This window comes from Chinchilla lanigera, unplaced genomic scaffold (genome assembly GCF_000276665.1).
Source record: "Chinchilla lanigera isolate Chin_1 unplaced genomic scaffold, ChiLan1.0 scaffold00008, whole genome shotgun sequence".
In the NCBI taxonomy this organism is placed as follows: domain Eukaryota; kingdom Metazoa; phylum Chordata; class Mammalia; order Rodentia; family Chinchillidae; genus Chinchilla; species Chinchilla lanigera.
In genome coordinates this window covers 7450212-7470766 of record NW_004955409.1, presented here as the reverse complement: position 1 = coordinate 7470766, position 20555 = coordinate 7450212, and positions in this window count along the sequence as shown.

Sequence of the window (20555 nt, the reverse complement as noted above, 5' to 3'; positions counted from 1 at the left end):
TCCCTCTTTGCCTCTATGAGTCTGTTTCTTTTATGGCACCCATAAATGGTACAGTACCTATCTTTCTCTACCTCGCTATTTCACTTAGCAAAATGTCCTCCAGGGCCAGAAGGCTGGAGAATGTTCCCACAGATACACACACACATACATAAACACACACACACTCACACTGTGATTGTTACTTGTATGTGTCAACTTGATCTGGCTGAGGAATCCCCACAGAGTTGGTAAAATCATTTCAGGATATGTCTGTGAGAGTGTTTCTAGCATTTGAGTCAGTAGACTGAATGAAAAACACCTACCCTTACCAATGTGGTTAGTCATCATTCAGTCTGTTGAGGGCCCAGGTAGACCAGAAAGACAGAGGAAGGGCAAGTTTGCTGTGCTTTTGGAGCAGAGAAGGTCTTTTTCTACTACCTTCTAACACAGGAGCATGCATGTTTCTCAGGCTTTCTTTCTTTCTTTCTTTTTCTTTTTGTGTCTTTTTGAGACAGGGTCTCGCTATGCAGTTCAGGCTGCCCTTGAGCTCACTTTGTAGCCCAGGCTGGCCTTGAACTAGCAATGATCCTCTTGCCTCAGCCTCCCAAGTGCTGGGATTGCAGGTATGCGCCACTATGCCAGGTGCTTCTCAGGCTTACTGACATGGAACTTGTGCCAATGCTTCCACTCTTTGCCCTGCACTGAGAGTTTCACCACAGGCTAGCATGCTTTCCAGGCATTTGGACGTGGACTGATTTATACCTTGGATTTTCCTGATTTTGCATTTAGACATGGCCCATCAGTAGACTTCTCAAATTCTGTAACTGTATGAGCCAGTTTTCATAATAAAACCCACTCAAGTATCTGTATGCATGCTACTCTTTTCTCTGGAAAATTCTGGCTAGCACAGGGATGATCTGTTATCCGTTCATCTATTGATAAACTTTTTGCTCATTTCCACATCTTGACTCATATCAACATTGTCACAATGAACATGGGATTGTGAATATCCTGATCCTGATCTTTTGGGCTAATTTACCCAGAGGTGGTACTGACTGATCATATGATAGTTCAATTTAATTTTTTGAGGAACATTCATACTGCTTCCATAGCAGTTACACCAGTTTATATTCCCGTGAATTTTGTAAAAAATTAAATTTTCTCTCAGTCTCAGTGACATTTACTTTTCTATTAGTAGCTGTCCTAATAGATATGAAGTGATGATTCATTATGATTTTGTGTTTCATTGATGGCCAGTGAGGTTGCTCGCCATTTGTACATCTTTAGAAAAAAATGTCCATTTCTTTAATCAGATTATTAGGTTTTTAAAATTTGCTATTGAGTTGTAGAGGTTCTTCACAATTTTTGAGTATTAGCCTTTGCTGTGGTTCATGTCTAGATGTCCCCCAAAGGCTCATGCATTCATAAGCAAGGCTTTTCAAAGTTGACTTAAGTCATGGGCACCCTAGAGGTAAATGTGATGCTAGCGGGTAAGGTTGGTTGGAAGAAGCAGGTGAATCACCAGGGACTTAACCTGGAAGGGTGTCCCTCCCTCCCAGCTCCCTCCTGTCTCTGCTTCCTGGCTGCCATAGGTACAAGCCATTTTCCTCAGCTGAGCTCTTCTATCACGGCTTTCTGCATGGAGCTGGCTAACTACAGACTGAAACACACCAGGCAAAATGAACCTCTCCTCCTATAAGTTGTGAGTGTCAGGGCTTCTGTCTCAGCGATGAAAAAGAAAGACAATTCCCTATAAGGTGAATGGTTTACAGGTATTTTCTCTGATTTACTCTTTACTCTGGTGATTGTCTCCTTAGGAGGAGACTTGCTTTGATGCAATCTTATTTGTCTGTTGTTTTCTTCATTGCTTGTGATTTGGGGGTTATAGCAAAAAAAAATCTTTGTAAAAACCGCTGTTGAGAAGCTGTTCCTCTTGATCTCTCCATATACTTTTATAATTTCATATCTTACATTTAAGTCTCTGATCCATGTTGAACTGATTTTTTTGAACATAGTATGAGATATGCTATGAGATGTGTCCAATTTTATCTCTTAAGTGCAGATATCCAGTTTTCCTGCTACATTCTGTGGAAGCTATCCTTTCCCTATTGTATGCTTTTGGCACATTTATTGAAGACAAATTGACTGTAAATGAAGGGACTTATTTTTGGGTGTTACTCTGTTCTGGTGGTCTGTGTGTCTAGTACCATACTGTTTTTATTATTACAGCTTTGCCGTATATTTTTAAATTGGCTAGTGTGATCTCTCTAGCTTTGTTGTCTTGCTCATGATTACTTTGGATACTTTTGGGATCTTTTAAGGTTATTTATGAATTTTATTTTTTTTGTTTCTGTGCAAAAAAGCCATTGGGATTTTGATATGGATTGCATGAAATCTATAGATTTCTTTGGTTAATAAGAACATTTTAACAAAAATAATTCTTCCAATAGATGAAAACTGAATTTATTTCCATTTATTTGTACTTTTAATTTCTTTCATTAAAAATTTATAGCTATCAGTATACAGATATTTTATCAGCTTGGTAAACATTTTTTCTTTGTACTTTATTTTTTATGCTTTTGGAACTGAGATGGTTTTTCTAATCTATTTATAGTTCATTATCAGTGTATACTGATTTGGTTACATAAATTTTAAAACCTTTAACTTTATGTAATTTTAAAATACTTTTTGGTGGTTTGAGGATATATATGTGTATATATATATATATATATATATATATATCCTCATTTATATATATTTAAGTGAAAATAAACAATTTAATTATTTTCCAATTTTGAGGCTTTTCATTTCTTTTCTCAGCTATCTGGTCCAGCTCGGACATTCAGTGCTAAATTGTAAAGGCATGCTGGCTGTGGGCATCACTGCCTTGGTCTTAATCTTAGAGAAAAAGCTTTTAGATTTTCACTCTTGAACATGGCTTTAGCTATGGGCTTTGTTATATGTGGTCTTTATTATGTTGAGGTGTTTTTCTTCTGAACCAAACTGGTTCAAGGTTTTTGTTGTTAACGGATGTTGAATTTTGTAAAATACTTTTTCTACATCTATTCAGATGCTCATGTAATTTTTATCCTGTGTTCTATTGATGTATCATATTTATGTATGTATGTTGAATCAACCTTGCATCCCATGAATAAATTTCACTTGAACATAATGTATGTTCTTTTTAATGTGATGCTGAATTCAATTTGCTAGTGCTTTGTTGAGGATTTTTTCAGCCATGTTCATTAGGGATAATAGCCTATACTTTTTTTTCTCATAATATCTTTGTTTGACTTCAATATCTAGGTACTGCTAGAACTTTAAGGTGAGTTTAAATGTGTTACATCATCTTTAGGTTTTTGAGCTTGAGTACAGCTGGCAGTATTTCTCCTTTAACATTTGGTACAATTCAACAGTGAACCCACTGGATACTGGGATTGTCTTTGCTCAAAGGTATTTGATTATTGATTAAATTTCCTTACTTTTTACTGGTCTGTTCAGATTTTCTATATCTTCATGACATCTCAGTAGATTGAGTATTTATAGGAAATGATGCATTTCTTCTTGATTATCCAATTTGTGTAATTGTTCATAGCAGTCTCTTTGATATTTTGCATATCCTTTTATTTTTATTGGTATGTGTTTGCAATACATAATAATCACATTCCTCATGGGGAGTTGGTCCGTATACTTCACATCTTAATTCTTTTATATATTCCCTCCTCCCCCTTCCTCTACTTCTTGGCCTCTTTCCCTTTTGCAAAAGTTCTATCTTCTCATTCCCTTTTATCTTTTATTTTGCTCTTTAATTATTTATACTTTGGTCTCTCATATAAGAGAAATCATGCAGTATTTAAAAGTGTGTGTCTGACTTATTTCACTTAAAATTATGGCCTCTGAGGGCATTTATTTTCCTACAAATAACTCAAGTTTATCCTTCCTTATTAGATAGTAGAACTCCACTGTGTATGGATTCCGTGTTTTCCTTACCCATTCTTCTGTTGATGGACATACAGGCCACGTGCAAGACTTAGCTGTTAGGACTTGTGCTGCTATAGATATGGATATCACATATCACTGTAATATGATGTCTTCAAATCTGTATTTCTGTGATATCAGTTGTAATGTCTCCAGTTTCATTTACTATTTTTTATTTAAATCTTTTTTCTTAGTTATGCTAAGGGATAGTTAAATTTGCTTATCTTTTTAAAAACTGAGTCCTAGTTTGATTATTTCTATTATTTTTCTGGTACCTACTTTATTTAATCCTATTTTAGTCTTTATATTTTCTCCTTTCTGATAATTTTGGGCTTAGTTTTTTAACTTCCTTGAAGTATATCGGTCTTAGTTACTTTTGTTATTGCTTAGACAAAATACCCAACACCTAAAGTAAAAGGAGGAAAGATTTATTTAGCTCACAATTTGTAGAGGTTTCACCCTATAATCCACTGGCTCCAAGGTAGGGTGGTGTTGTAGTCAGGGTTTGCAAGGGAATGGATTTAATACAGGACACATAATTTATAGAATTATTTTATAATATGCACCCAAAAAGTCAAATGCAGAGGAGTGCAAGAGATCTTGCCATGCACCAGAGACCCAAAGAATCCAGCTGAGGTCCTGAATCCTTAGGATCTCTAGTGCATGGAATGTTCATGACAACATCCTGCACAAGTCCAGCTGAAGACCTAGAGCCTGTGGCAATGTCCTCCATGATTTCATCTGGAGGTCTAGAGACCACAACAATGCCTCATGCAAGTCTGTATCAAGGGTCTGCCCTGAGAAGGCCCAAAGACCAGTGGTGGAAGCTAGAAAGTCTGCACCAGTGGGATGAAGGATCTGTGCCTGTAGGCTGAGGGACCGGCACTGCAGTCAGGACATGACACTCAAAATAAGGACTCAAGCTGCCCCAAAGCGAACCACAGCCATCCTCAGTGGCAGCGAGGTTCTAAGCTCCTCCAGTGATAACGGCTGAGTTCATATCCAGAAAACCAATGTGATAAGCTTCTCCAGGAGAATTGACAGCACACCATCCTCTCTTCCAGTTCTGCTTTTATGTTGTTGGCAACAATCCTCAGATGGGCCTTCCACGCTGAGAATCATGCTGCTTCAGTTCAGCTGGGTGCTACAAGTTGACCATTAGTTAATCCATCACAGGTGGAATCGCAGAGGAGAACAGTTCATGGTGGGCAGAAGTGTAGCAAAACAACAAGGGATGACCATGCCTCTTTCTTCCCTTATATCTTATCTGGGTTATTTAGGGTGGGAAGCACTCACACCCTCACTGCTTCTGTCTTTGATCCTCACATTGTATCATGAAATAATCTTAGCATCACACACTCTAGATCTACCCACTCTTGAAAAAGCCCCACCTATGACCACATAAGGCTTTAGGGGGACACCTAGACACAAGTTACAACAATGTCATGATTTATTTATTTAAAAATATTTTTTAGAAAAATATAGGCATATATTTGAATAAAATTTCCTCTTAGAAGTGCTTTTGCTGCATCTTATAAATTTTGGTATGTTGTGTACTCATTTTCCTTTGTTTTAAGACATTTTTTGAACTTTCCTTTTCATTCTTCCTTGACCTAGTGTTCTTTAATTTTCATATATTTGTGAATTTACCAACTATTTTCCTGTTGTTGATACCTAGTTTCATATCACTGTGGATAAAGTCAACATTGGCATGATTTTAATTTTCTGAAATTTGGTAGGAAATGCTTTTGTGGTTAAATGCAGGATATATCCTGGAGGGTACCATGTGTTCACCTGAGAAAAAAGTGTGTGCCTGAGTCCACCAGGCAAGTGTGGCCTTGGGGCCCATAGATTTAAGCCTAGTGCTTAGGTCTGCAAGTACCAGCCTAGCCCTAGAGCATGGCTGTGCTGAGCTGGGCCTGGAGCCTGAGTCGTAGGGTCTAGCCTGGTCCTGGGGCAGTATGTTGCTAAGGTGTTTGCCCAGGTTCTGATCTTGGTCTCTTTATCATTCTTAAATTGTCCATAAGAAGTAATAGAAATGGGTTTTAGATCCTTCACTTAAAAGTAGAAATGCCAGCTAGGCGTGGGTGGTGCCACCCTGTAATCCCAGTATTCAGGAAGCTGAGGCAGAAGGTGAATTGCCCATTGTATAAACCAATCCCCACTTGACAAGACATTCTGCCTCTGCACATTCCACTTGCTTATCTCATATAAGCCCTGGACCACCGGAGTTCAGGGCTTGATGTTTTGGGAATGAACCCCACCAGTGCCCATCAATGTAAATTAATCCGCCTCCAAATCCTGGGTGTTGTTTCAGTGTTTCTGTTTGCTGTTGCATTACCGCTATACTGTAGAGAGGTGTTTGGGGTAGAGCTAGAAGAAGTTTTAGCATGCCAGGAAGTGGTATTCTGACACAGTCTGCCACGGTACGTTGAAGTGAATGGAGCATCTCTGACTAGTTATTCATCTTGTAAGAACAAGTACTTGAACATGGTCCCTACCATCAGTCTGGTAAGCATAGATTTACCAGAGTGAAGAAAAAGTTTCCTCTAGTATGTTATCAATGACTCCTTCTAAGATTCCTGCTATGATTAATATTTAACCAGTTTATTAATGTATAGTTATACAATAATCAAATCTTTCATATGTAAATATACAATTTAGTAAGTTTTAACAAATGTATATACTGCAAAATTATCACCTCCATGAAGACAATGAACATATCTATCAACCCCAAAGTCTTCTTTATTCCAGTTTCCAATTCCTCTCTCATTAATTTATGTTTTCTCTGGCTGGGGATATGGCTCAGTGGCACAAATGCCTGCCTGGCAAGCGCAAAGTCCTGAGTTCAATTCCTGGTACAAAAAAAATTAATGTTTTGTCATTATATATTAGTTTGCACTTCCTAGAGTGGAATCATACAGTGTATTCTTTCTTAAAGTGTGACATATTATTTGCATAATTATAAAATTTATCCATGTTGTTATATCGGTTCATTCCTTTATATTGCTAAATAGTATTCACTGTATTAATATACCATAATTTGTTTATCTGATCATCTGTTGATGGATATTTGAGTTCTTTCCAGATTGTGTGTCTATAGTTATATATGCAGATATAAACATTCATGTATGAGTCTTTGTGTGGAAATATGCTCTTATTAACTTTAGAATGAATATCTGGGTATGGAATGACTGAATCATAACGTATGCTTAACTTTTTTTTGTTGTTTTTGGTGGTACTGGGGATTGAACTCATGACCTCACACTTGCTAGGGAGGTACTGTGCCACTGAGGTATATCCCTGGCCCTATGCTTAACGTTTTTAACCAAACTGCCAAACTCTTCACCAAAGTGGCTATCAACTTTACTGCCCAGATGAAGCTGAAAGATGCTGTGTGTCCAGCACAGTGTGAGCCAGGATGCCATGGCAAAGAAAGCTGCAGCAGCAGCCCTTTTTCTTGTGCTCAGTTCAGAGCATACCAGTTCCACGTTGGAAGGCTGGGTAAGCGGGGCAATAATCTATTGTGACTTAACTGAGCAGCAGTAACCCAGTTCATAAATGAAGGGATAAATGGCCATTTGATGTTCTATAATCAAGTGTTCCATCTCCACCCGCCCCAATTCTACACCAGGAATTAGTTTTTGAAGGTATATAATTCTCAACTGTAGATGACATTGCTGTACTTTGTAACCCCACGGGTTACCTACAAATTCCATTATGAAAGACTTCCTCCCATGAAGTCTGCTGAACCTTCTTATCAAAGAGGAAAATCTGTTTTGCCTCACAGTCTAGACCTGCAAAAGAACATATTTCTGCTGTTAGCCTCACTGAAAATAGGTAGCCTTTTGTGCCTCATTCTGTGGGGCAGTTGAGCCGTTCAGGTGAGGGTGTGCTACCCTCAGAATGGAAGGAAACTGGCTCAGCGTTGTGCTTCCTTTTCTGTTAAAGTGCATGCAAAACATCATGATTTAAGCTCTACTCTGGAGCTGTCCAGGCACATCCAGGCATCATGCGATCCCTAGATATTTCTTTAGTTTAACAAACTCTGACCCTCGAAAGGATTTTTCTACTGACTTCCAGAGATCATGGTTCACACCAAGGCTCCTGGTGTGCTGTTCTGACATGCCCTACCTCTGTTGGCGTGGGTATAATGGTCCAGGTGAACATATGATGTTCACATGTCCATATGGCCTGGATCGCTTGTGATTACAGGATGACAGTGAGGGAGAGTTATTACAGCTTCTAAATGCATTTTATTGTCCATTGAACAGAGTATTACCCAGGGCTGTTTTTAATATTCTTTCTTGGAATAGGCAGGAAAAAAACCCTTCCACATTTATATCATCATTGGCTGCATATAATTTACCCATTAATCTGTTCTAGCAAAGATACCGTTTCCAGCACAGCAGGCACAAGTATGGTTTCTACTTGGCTAGGTCTTCAGTAGTCCACAGTCATTTGCAAGACTCATTCTTGCCAGGATATAATGAGGCACTCCTTAATCTGGCATGGCAGCTCAGGCATTTCAACTGTGCTCAGCATGGCCTCTAAGTGCCACATTTGGCCATGTCAAAATGGGATAACCCTAGTTAGATGCTCACAGGAAGTGTCTGACGGGTGTTGCTGTCCTCCTGTGCAGGAGATGATTATGCAGTACCTGCCTGCTGAGTGGTCATGTGGGTAGGAATTAGTTCCCAAATAGAGAGTTGCACTAACTCTGAGGGTGCTGACGTTCTAGAGATTTCCACAGAGCCACATCTTTTAGAGACAGCCACCTAAACATGCCTGTCCTATGTATCAAGTTTCTAGGCTTTTCCAAGCAGGGCCCCAATCTTAATGCAACAGATCTGGCTTAGCTGAGAGTTCACTCATCTTTGAAGGTCAGAAGCTATCAGATGCTTAGTTTGCCTGAACAGCTATCATATCCTTTAGTTTCTTGAGGCTGAACAAAATTAAGAGGGATCCTCCTGCTCTTGCATTTATACTATTGACCTTGTCAACTGTCCTTATCTTCTCATTGTCTCTCTGTAGGGTATAAAGACATGGGTAGATGTAGCTAATTTTAAAGATATGGGGTACAATATACACAAACACAATAACATGATTCATAACAAACGAGATGTTCCCAAACGATGATAATTTCCCAAGTAATCACTGCTAAAGTCTTTGGTAATACGACTGGCGTCTTACTCCAAAGATTACCCATGCCCCACATTCCACTCCAGACAGGGCCATCTTGGCCAATGCACTAATCAGTGTTCCATTTTCAAAACTCGACCCTATTGCCTGCTTTCTCACACCACTCTCATTACTAACTGTGTTGGTTCTGGTCTTCAGGGAAATATACGCTGAAATATGTGCAAGAGATTTATTGTCAAGGAGAAGGAAAGCAGTCATAGGAGAGGAAGATTAACACCATGATGAACATCTCAAACCTGTTCAAGGACAAGGGAAAGGAAAGATCACTGAAAAGGAAGAGCCCATAACTGTGATGTGGCTCTGAGAATGACCTTCTTGATTGGGGCCATGCAAATGTTCCTTGGGGACAGGTCATGGTGGCACATTCTTGTAATCTCAGCTAACCAGCGGGCTGAGGCAGAAGGATTACAAGTTATAGTGGGTGTCAGCCTGGACAACTTAGCAAGACCTTGTAGTAAAATAAAATAAAATTAAGGGCTAGGAGTGTAGGCTTGAGCTCCATTACCAGAAAAATGTTCCACGCCTGAAGCAGAAATCTCTTAGGTTGCATTTCTGCCCTGCGCAGTCATTGGCTGGCAGCTTCTTGTGGGGAGTGTGGCATTGCCTTGGATACTGCAGTGGATCCTGAAGAAGTTCCTTGCAATGAATGCTTTGTTGGAAATGGCTTAGAACATGTCTCTATGTTGCCATGTGGCCTGACACACCAAGCGAAACCAAAAAACTCCAGGGAAACGGTGTTACCAGGGGAGACAGATGAAAATTTAAATGTTATTATTTTAATTGAAAAATTCAAGGGTCACAAATACATTCCCTAGAGCTTAAAGCTGTGATTTTCTGTTTGAACTCTCAAAGTGGATGAATAAATGAAATAATTATTGGACTTCTATGCCACTAGATTTTTTTCTCAAAAAAAATTTAAAGTGTGTGTTAAACATACAAGGAGATAGATATTATAAGAGAAAAATAAGATACTTGGAAGATAGAGGAAATTAACTTTTAAGTAAGAGAGGGTCTAATTAAAGGGAGATGGATATGTATCTTTGATTTGGAGGAAAGGCAATAATTAAATAGAAAAATATTTCCATAAAATAAAGATTAAATTGGGTTTGAAGATTACAAGGACTCATTAAATTCTAGGATAGGTTGATGATAAAAGAGCTACTTAGACACATTCCAGGCAAAGTTTTTTAAACTCCATGAACAAAAGGTTTCAAGTAGGAAAACCTAGCAAGTCACAAAGGAAAAGAAACATGTGGCAATAATATAAATGTAATGTTGCTTTATCATATCTTCCAGACTGCCAGAGGAATAGCTTGGCTCCATATAGTAAGTCTTATTAAACTGGAGAATATTTAATAAATAATCAGTTAATAAACCAGAAAAATACTAAAAAGAACAAAATAATATAATATGAAGATACAGGAAATTGTCGCATCTTTGTACTCAATATATTAGGCCGAGTCCTCGTTTTTAAAGGTAGGGGATTGGATTGGCTTGATAAAATAAGGCCCATTTAAATCTTAAAGGCTAGAAGGAAGGTAGGAGCAAAGAGATCGATGCAATAAAAATAAGCAGTGTTCATTGGAGCGTTATTCAGGATGGTCAAGACATGTAATTAACCTATGTGGCCATTAATGGGTAAATGGATAAAGAAAATGTGAGATTACCTAGAACTATACCTACATTTCACATAGTTAAGATTATTTAACCTTAAAAAAGGAAAAGAATCCTGTCATTTGAGACAATGTGGGTAAACATAGAGGATACTATTCTAAAGGAAATAAGCCGGGCACAGAAAGACAAATTCTGGGTGATCTTACTTGTATGTGGAATCTGTAAAAGCCAAAATCACAGAGAATGGTAGCTGGCAGAGGTTGAGTAGTAATAAAAAGGGGGAAAGTTTGGTTAAGTGGTAAAATCTTTCTGTTAGGCAAGATGAACAAGTGTTGAAGATCTACTGTACAGCCTGGTGGCTACAGATCAGAATATTCTATTGTATAAGTGAAATTTGCGAAGACAGTAGAACTTAAATGTTCTTACTATACACAAGATGTAAACATTTGAGGCAAGAGTGGAATCATTTCCTAGTGAAAGTAGTGTTGGAAATATAATTAAATGAGGTCAGATGATTTGTGAAATCATAAAACCATATTGTGAAAGGTGTACATGCATGCTAGGGATATATCTCAGTGGTAGAGTGCTTGCTGAGCACGTGCAAAGTCCTGGGTTGAATACCCACTGCCACAAAGGAAAAGAAAAACAAAAGCCAAAGATGTATACATATAAATCAGAGAATTATTAGAAATGGAAGAACTTGAAACAAATATATTTACATTTGAAGAATTCATTATACTTCTCATAACTGAACAAATCTAGAATACAGTAGAGACATAGATGCAAAGTTGAGTTTTAAAAATATTTGATATAACAATACATGTATCATATGGAAACTATTTTTCATAATGTAATAAATGTACTTTATCCTTGGCCATGCACCGTCAGTTTTTGTTTACCTTTTTACTTCCAAGTTATGGGGGATAAATAATATGCTCATTCATTTTGGGGGAGGGCATTTTCTAATCTTGTTTGAATCTGGGCCTTAAATGTTATAGCTGAATAATGTGGAAACAGTGTTTGGAAGGAGAGGAGCCATTCCTACTACCCTACATTGACCTACTGCATCAGCTTTAGGGAGGTACAATCTTGATGAGATGGTTTCTATGATACTTATAAGAACTTTTGCAAATATAAAACTGAAGGAGAAATTTACATCATACAGGGGAAATCTGAATACAAGATCATTCATCATGGCATTTAAAAGGCTGACTCCATGTTCCCTTACTTGATTAGTAGCCTCTAACATTTTAAATTGGGAAATTGTGTGTCTGAATAATGTACTAGGAGACAGCTGGAATAAACTTAGACATCCAGAGCTAGACAGGCTACCCAGATGATCAGTGGCAGAAATAAAACCAAAACCATGCTCCTGAGAAATGAAGTTAGTGAGTGTTTTGATAAAAATCAGAGCTGTCACCTAACCTTGAGAACTATTAATATAAATGGAGGTAGTATTAAGGAACTACTGGTTCATGCAGATTTAATTTAATACTAGTTCAAAACCAACAGATCTGGAGAATTCAGAATATTCCAAAATAAGAAGCTGGAAAACTTACCCATTCCATTTTGCATGAGTAAAGCTGTGCCTTTGGACCATGGGACAGGGTCAGGAATCATCTAGGACACAATGAGTGTACTCCAGAAGTCGCGAGTTAGACTTCTACCACCCTGCTATTGTCCTTAGAACATGCAGATCTCTGCTGGTGGAATGACTTTCAGGCTTGTGAGACAAACATGGAGCATCACATCCTGTTAACATTTTAACCTCTACCATATCTTTTCACACACAATCCTAGAAAAAAATGGGTAAATCCAAATTACTAAAGTGGTAAAGCATATTGGTACAGTGGTATAGGAATCACCTACTTTCTGAGTAGTGAAGAATTTGGAAGACATACTTGATCTATAGCCCTTTTAAGTGTTGTGTCACAACGTAAGTTATTAGCTGTTGGAAAGTAAAGACAAACCACCTCCATAAATACTAAGGCCACTATGGTTGCACCCATGCAGCTGAACAGTAAAGGGTATTACTGAGACTCTGGGTGGCTATGGACTTGTGCTTGTCTTTGGTAGTGAAGAATCTCAGTTCTCATATGAATGGATGGTAGCACAAGGTCAAATTCTATGAGGCTAATTTTGTGTATAGCACTGGCTGTGACTCTCCTGTAATTCTCAGATATTTTTCTTGGTGACTCATATGTTATTATAAAGCACTTTTCTGTACTATTTTCAGAATTACTGTCTCAGGATCATTTTTTTCTCATGAGTGATGAAAGCACAACCTTAAGATGAATTGCAATCACTTGACTTTTGGGATAGTTTTAAGATCTTGGTGGAAGGTTATAAAAGGAAACGAAGCAATCGACAACCTCAAGTTAGCACCAGAGTGTACATCTTCAGCACAAAAGAATTTTTGAGAACTGTGGTTGGGGGAAGGAGTAGAGACAAAATGGCAGAATAATTGGAAGAGATATTCATCCAGTTTAAAAGGAACCAGACTCAAATTATCATTTTCATTTCCCTTTTCTCCTACCTGTCTTAATTTCTCTTTTCCCCTTCCCATGACTACGTCTCTTCCACGACCACAGGTATTTTTAAAGAAGTTTCCAATTTGAAAAGTAATGAATAATTTACCTTACCTCTGAACCCAAATCAGAGGATGCTTGTCTTTCATTAGCTCCTTGTCTTTCACAGAGGCAAGAGATAAACCCTTATTCCAGGTTTGTGTAATATTATTACAAAGCTGTGCTCCTTAACCTCTGCTCAGGGTATCGCATGTCTCCATCTTATGAAATATTTGAGTCATACTGGCATTAAGATAATGTAAGAAGCATTTAGAATCAAAACTGTATCCAATTTGAATTCACAACTCATCTTGGTCATTTAATGAATATAGATTAACTTTAAATGATTTGATCAAAATAAATTAGATACTATCTATCTGTAAGATAGTAGACATAATGAAATCAGTCCATAACAACACTGATGGACCTAAACTATTAAACTAATTCTCCTAAACAAGGACTTCCCAGGTCCTCCAAATATAAAAAGAGTTTCAGGACATGCAGACACAGGGTGCTGAGGATAAGAGTCCAGATCTGGACAAGGCTCAGAAGATTTTCTGGTGTTTGAAATCTACTTGTCTCTAAAATCACATAGGAGCACACACCCCAGCTAATGGACTACCTCATCTTGAAGTGAAACCTTAGTTCAGATCTATCTGGAGTAGCTTCTACAAGGTATTTCTAGTATCAGTACTATTTGTATCAGTCATCATTCCAGGAGGAGCAGCTCAGAGGTTTTTCTGCATCCTTTTTGATAGATGCTTGGTCAGAGGAAGCTTCAGTACCGTCTGTTGTTTCAGGATTCTTTTTGCTTTTCATCGTCGATGGTCACTGTGTGGAAGAGTGATGTAGAGACACCGTAGACATCTTCCAGGAGGTCAAGGAGAACAAGGTCCCCATCATTAACAAACCTAGGAGGCAGCCATTGATGATGTAGATGTCAGAAGAGAACCAGGCCTGGTCTGATCTGGGAACCATAAGAGATTCTCCCTTAAGCCAACCAAACTAGTAAGTTTTCACCTACAGATTTTCTTCTGTACTTTACAGGCTATTAAAGCAGTGCCTCATCCGTAGGCATTTATCTTGTCGCATAACCAATCAGAGATGAATGGTATAAACCATTCTAGGATGTTAAGATCAAGAAGCTATTTTTTTAGAGAACTATGCAAACTGGAACATATACCAGATCTGGAGTGGGGTGCTGCACACTCAATTTCCAACTCAATTCAGCTTTCAGTCTAGCATTGCCTTTTTTTTTTTTTGTCAGAAACACTATTAGGCCTGAAACAGCGGGGTGTGGAGAAGAAGACACATTTTTACATTTCTATCTTAAATCTAGATTATGAATTCTCAGTAGCAGTCATTTCACTCCCAAAGGAGTAAGAAGTAGCTCATGGCAAGCCACAATTGTTATTAATTTTATGTATAAATCACAGACACACCTAAATAAATACATAGTTAATACATATTGTTATGTATGTATATATACCAGTTCCACAAGATGAATATAGTTATCATGTATTTTAAACATATTAGTGAACAAGTAATAAAAATAAATAAAATAAAAATTTATTGAAGGCAAGTAGGAAAAGTGTTTAAAGATGTTCCATAAGATAGGATAATCATAAAAGTATTTGAGAAATATTGATCTAGATTATACCAAATTAAAAAAATTGAATGCTCATTTTAATGAGTATTAATTTGTGTAGCACAATTCACCTCTCTAAAGTGTACAATTCTCTACTTTTTAATAGTGTTACCTAGTTATGCAAGCATACTCTATTCGATTTTGGAACATTATTTTCACCCTAGAAAAGAAACCCTCAGCCCATCCATGAGTGATCTTTATTTCTTCTTCTCTTTACAAGCTCTGTTACCAACAATCTATACTCTGTCTCTGATTTTTCCTCCTTTGTATATTTTGTTTAAGTGAAATCATATTTTATACAGTCTTGTGTGACTAGCTTTTTTTGCTCAGTATGATGTTTTAAAGTTTATTCATGTAGTATGTGTTAGTAGGGTACTGTACTTCATTTCTTTAAACTGGTGTGTAATATTCCATTGTATGAGTATACTATTTTATCCATTCCTTAATGGATGGTTTTTTTTTTTTTTTTTTTTTTTTTTTTTGTACTTTTTGGCTATTATGAATAATGCTGCCATGGAAACTTGTGTTCAAGTTTCTGTGTGGATGACTTCTCTTGGATATATAACTAGCAGTAGAATTGCTCAGTCATATTGATCTTATGTCCTGAAACTATGCCTAATTTATTATATCTAATAGTGCTTTAAGATCCTTAGGCTTTTCTAATAGTGCTTTAGTAGATTCCTTAGGATTTTCTACTTACACAATAATGACATCTACACCTAGAAATAATACATCTTCCTGTCTAATCTGGAAGCTTTTTATGTCTATTTCTTGCCTAACTGCCGTGGCTCTAACCTTCAATATAATTTTGAAAGGAAGTAATGAGGAGAGGCATCCTATCTGGTTCCTGATCTTAGAGAGAAGACATTTAGTCCTTCACCATTAAGTATGATATTAGCTCAGAATTTCTTTAGTATTATCATTGACTGGGGATAAACACTAAGTTTTACTTATATTCCATGGAGAGAAAGTGTTGCAACATAAACAATGAGGAGAGGCAGTAAATCACTTGCAAGCCCGCCATGCTTAACATCTGGATCAGGGCAGACCTCTGTGCACACATTTCCATGTACAATTGCACAACATCAAAAGCAACACAGCTGTATTCATTAACAGTCATTCTTCTCAACCCTGTGTGGAGACGAACTTAACTGTATCAAGCACTCCAGGAATACCAACTTGCAGACTTGTATGCACCACACAGAGATAATATCCTGTAGTGCAGGGAAAGCTATGTTCTCAAGAACCGCATGTGTGGACACAGTTTGTAAAGCAGTGTTTAAAATAAGGATCCAAGTTAGTTTGTTTGAGTGCTATTGTTTTAACAAGAATAAAAATACAGTAGAAGGCAAGAGTTTTTCCCTAGATGCCCTCTATCAGGTTGTAGAAGTTCCTCTCCATCCCAACTTCTTTGAGTGTTTTTTATCATGAAACAGAATTCACTATGCAAATCCTTTTGCTGTGTCTATTGAGTTGTTCATGAGTTTTTAAATCTTTTATTCTATTATTGTTGTGTTGTATAATTCACTGTTATATAATTCAATGAATTACATGACTGAATTATGTGAATTATATAATTCATGAATTATATGATTGAATTATGTGAATTACGTGATATAATTCATGAATTATATGATTATAATTCTTTTTCTTCCTCACCACATTTTTAATGTTGTGTGTGGCACACTGAACTTTACATTCCTGGGATAAATCTCATCTGGTCATGGTGTATAACCCTTTTCATACATTTCTGCATTTTATGCATATTGATCTGCTACTGCTTTGCTGAGAAGTTCTTACTTACACCCACAAGTGGCAGTGCTATGTGGCTTTATATTATACCATTGTGCTATCTAATTAATACCTTCATCATGTGATGCTGCTTTCTGATTTTTAGAAGAGTAATACTATTTTAGCCTTCTAGAGCCTGTTGGAAGTAATTGCTCTGTTTTTATTTGGGGGAAGGGTTGGTGAAGAGTAAATGTTAATTCTCTTTTCTGTGTTTGGTAGACTTCAACCCTGAAGCCGCCTGGGTCTTGGCTTTTTTATGTGACATTCTTGGTTATTAAGTTTCTCTACTTGTTAATGGTCTGTTAAGATGAACCATTTTCCGTTTTGTGTAACTGCGTAATTTGTTGGCATAGAGTTGCTTATAGGAATCTGTGCTGTTCCTTTATTTCTACAAGGTTGCCAGTGATAACCCCTCTGTTAGTCTTGATTTTAATAAATTGAGTCTCACCTGTTTTTTCTTGAGCTAAATCTAGCTTAAAATTCATGAATTTTGTGGTTCTTTTCATAGTTTCCTTAATTTTCTCTCCTATCTACAAAATTCTCTGTCATTCATTTTCAATATAATTTTTATAATTCTTTGGCTTATGTTAGTTTAATATGCTATTTTCTTTTTAATTTCTTACTGTGAAATGGGTTGAGAGTTTTTCTTCTCTTTTAGAATGGGTGCTTAAGTGGCTCCTAAGCTCACTTATTACTTTTTTGAGTCATTTTGGTTAAATGTGTCTTTCTAGAAATTTTTCGTTTGGTCTAAGTCATCTAATTCATTGACATCTGGTTGCTCTTATGTTGTGTTTTCATTTCATCTGAAAGTCTTTCTAATTTCCATGGTTACTTCTTTGAATCATTGTTTACTTGTGCATCTGTTAATTTCTATATGTTTGTGAATTTCCTAAATCTCTTTCTGTTGTTGACTTCAAATTTAATTCTCTTGTGTTTTGAAATCTTGCTTTACATTGTTTTCATCCACTTAAATTTGTTGGGGCTTGTTTTATGGCATAGAATAAGGTATATTTTGGAGAAAATTTCATGTATGCTTGAGAGGAATATGCATTTTGCTCTTGTTGGGTGGAATGTTCTATAAATGTCAGTTACATCTAGTTAGGGTCTGGTTCAAGTCTTTTATTTTTTTGTTGATCTTCTGCAGCGTTGTCCTATACATCTTGATATTGAGACATTACAGTTTTCAATTATTGTTATGTTTTCTATCTTTACTTATCACTTTTTTATTTTGAGGCTCTCTTTTTCATGCCTATAAGGTTATAATTATTTTATAGTTTTGAAGTATTAAACTTCTTGTTATGTTATAATTTCTACGTAAGAATGTATGTTCTTTTTCATGTTGCTCAGGAGTTTAAGAGCAGCTAGAGGTAAGTAATTCTCCTTTCCCTTGCACTGCACAACATTCACATCCTTAGGGATATGTCAAACTTCTCAATATTTCCCATAGAATTAGTTTTTCAGAACATCCTTTCCCAGTTTTGGCTATATTTTCATATACTAGTGCTGAAATCACAGCCTCAGGCAGCTAGCATCATCAGAAGATTAGTGGTGTTTTTGGTAACTTCTTAAAGTTGAGGTCTTCCTGCCCCCAAGGTGACTCTCAGTCAAATCAAATACATGCAATAGCCTGGTAACAGAGATTACCCTGAAGCTGCAAGTTGGACAAAATCTTGACCATGCTGTTGTGTCGGCTCCTGTAGCAGCTTGAAAGACAAGCAGTCCCCACCACTAACTGAGAGGCTCCTGGCTTTTATGCTGCTGTACACCGAAGTAGGTAGCAAGAGGAATGGAAATAGACTGAAATTAAAATTTTTAAAAGGATAAAAATTTTAAAAAACATGCTTTACTATTTTTCCAGTGTTTAAAAATTCCCTTAGAATGATGATTTCCAGTTCAATCTGTAGTTCTGGTTGTTCTCCAGAGTCTGCCATGCCTGAGTTAGTTGTCTTGATATTATTTTCATGGTTTTTTGATGAGAAGTTTCACTCCACCATCCTGAAAGTTAAACTTTACGTAGCCCCTTGTACCCTGCTTTCTCTCAGCCCCTGGGAAGATGTAACTCACTAGCGCAGAACCCTGAGGCAAATGACGTGGGTAGGCCGAGGAAGGGCCTGTGTCCACCAGGATGTGGACAGGAGGAATTAATGTCACTGGCCACTGAGCCCTCATCCTGTCTTTGTTCTATTAGAAATGCATGATCAGAGAAAAAAAGCTGAGAAATACTGGACACAATGGGTATCTTGACATCCAATCTTACTGTAGCCCCCATAGTTAAAGAGGACATGACATACATGGAGCTGATTTGCTGGCTTGTGTTTGTGGAAGTTTCTACTGGAACTTTGGGCGACATCCTCCTTTGCCTACCATGGCAGTTGCAAATGTGATGAACAGCTCTCCGTCATGACTATGGCCTGCTGACTCATGTGCGGGTCAAGTCCTTAAGCTTTCCTTTGTTGGAGCTCTGAGCACTGCTCAGTTCAAACACGGACAGTTAAGTCTGAAAAGGACAATTGTCACCAGCAGGGACTAGGAGTCAGTACATAAATGCTTATCTCCCATTCCATTAATCTTGAAGGCAAATTTGGCAATTAAAAGCATGGAAACAGCTGAGGACAGGCGTCCATGAAGTCTCGAGTTCTTCTTCAGGTGAGCAGAGCAGGTGGAATAGGCACTGAGAGTCATGTTCACAGATGAAGAAGAGAACATAGGCATGCATGGCGGGCAACATTAATCTGGGGCAGCTCATTTACTCACTACTCTTCATAGTTCTTTCTTAAGTTTATATTCAGCAGAAAGAGGGTATGAGAAAAAGATTTCAGCTGAATATTGGACTTGGAGAAGAATCATGAAAGTTCATGGGGACAGTGATGTTCATTTCACAGAAGTTACTCACTGGCCTTTGCATTCTGAAAAACAGCTGCTCACAGATGCCACCTAGAAGACCAGATTTTACTGTGAGAAACAACCGAACGTGACAGAAAACATGCTTCTGTCGCCTAAACAGTCTACATTCTTGTCATTTTATAAATATTACATCATTTTGCGTGCAAAGGTTAAGCCAAATTATGAGACATTTCATTTCCAATGATGGTGTACCTAACAGGCAGCATGAATGCAAATGACAAGTTCATCTGGCAGTTAGAAAATAGGGAAAGTTAGGCAAATACAGAAGTGTGTAACTCTTCTCTGAAAAGAAAGGAGTGAAACAAAATGAAAAGAAATAAGGAAGAAAGGAAGGAAAGAAGGAAAGAAGGAAGGAAAGAGAAAGAAAGGAAGGAAGAAAAGCAGGAGGAAAGGAGGGAAGGAAGAAGGTTGCACTTCATAAGAGGCCACTGGCAGGCACTGTGTAACTTCAGGATATTTAATTGCAAAGAATTAACTTATGTCTGAGGTATTCATTATCCCTGGCTGTGTGAAATGAGCTTACCTGCTACTTGAAGATCTTTGTCCTTCAAAACAGAACTGACTGGCCAGTGGGTCCTAACTCCTTTAACATTAGAGGTTCCCAGGGAGACAGAGATGTGGTTGCTCACAGCCATCCCTTCCATTTCTCCTCTCCATCCCTTTCTTCCACTCTCTGCACTTTGCTTTCAGACTTTGGGATCATCTCCAGAAACAATTACTTGCATCCAAATCCCTTTTTCAGGTCACCTTTTGATGTCCCCTGGATGAGACAATCAGCCTTGACTCCTTTGCAGGGCTTTGGATCACTCCGTGTCCCTGAGAGTCACCCAATGAGTCAATAAAATTAACCCACACCTTTCTTAACCTGTTGC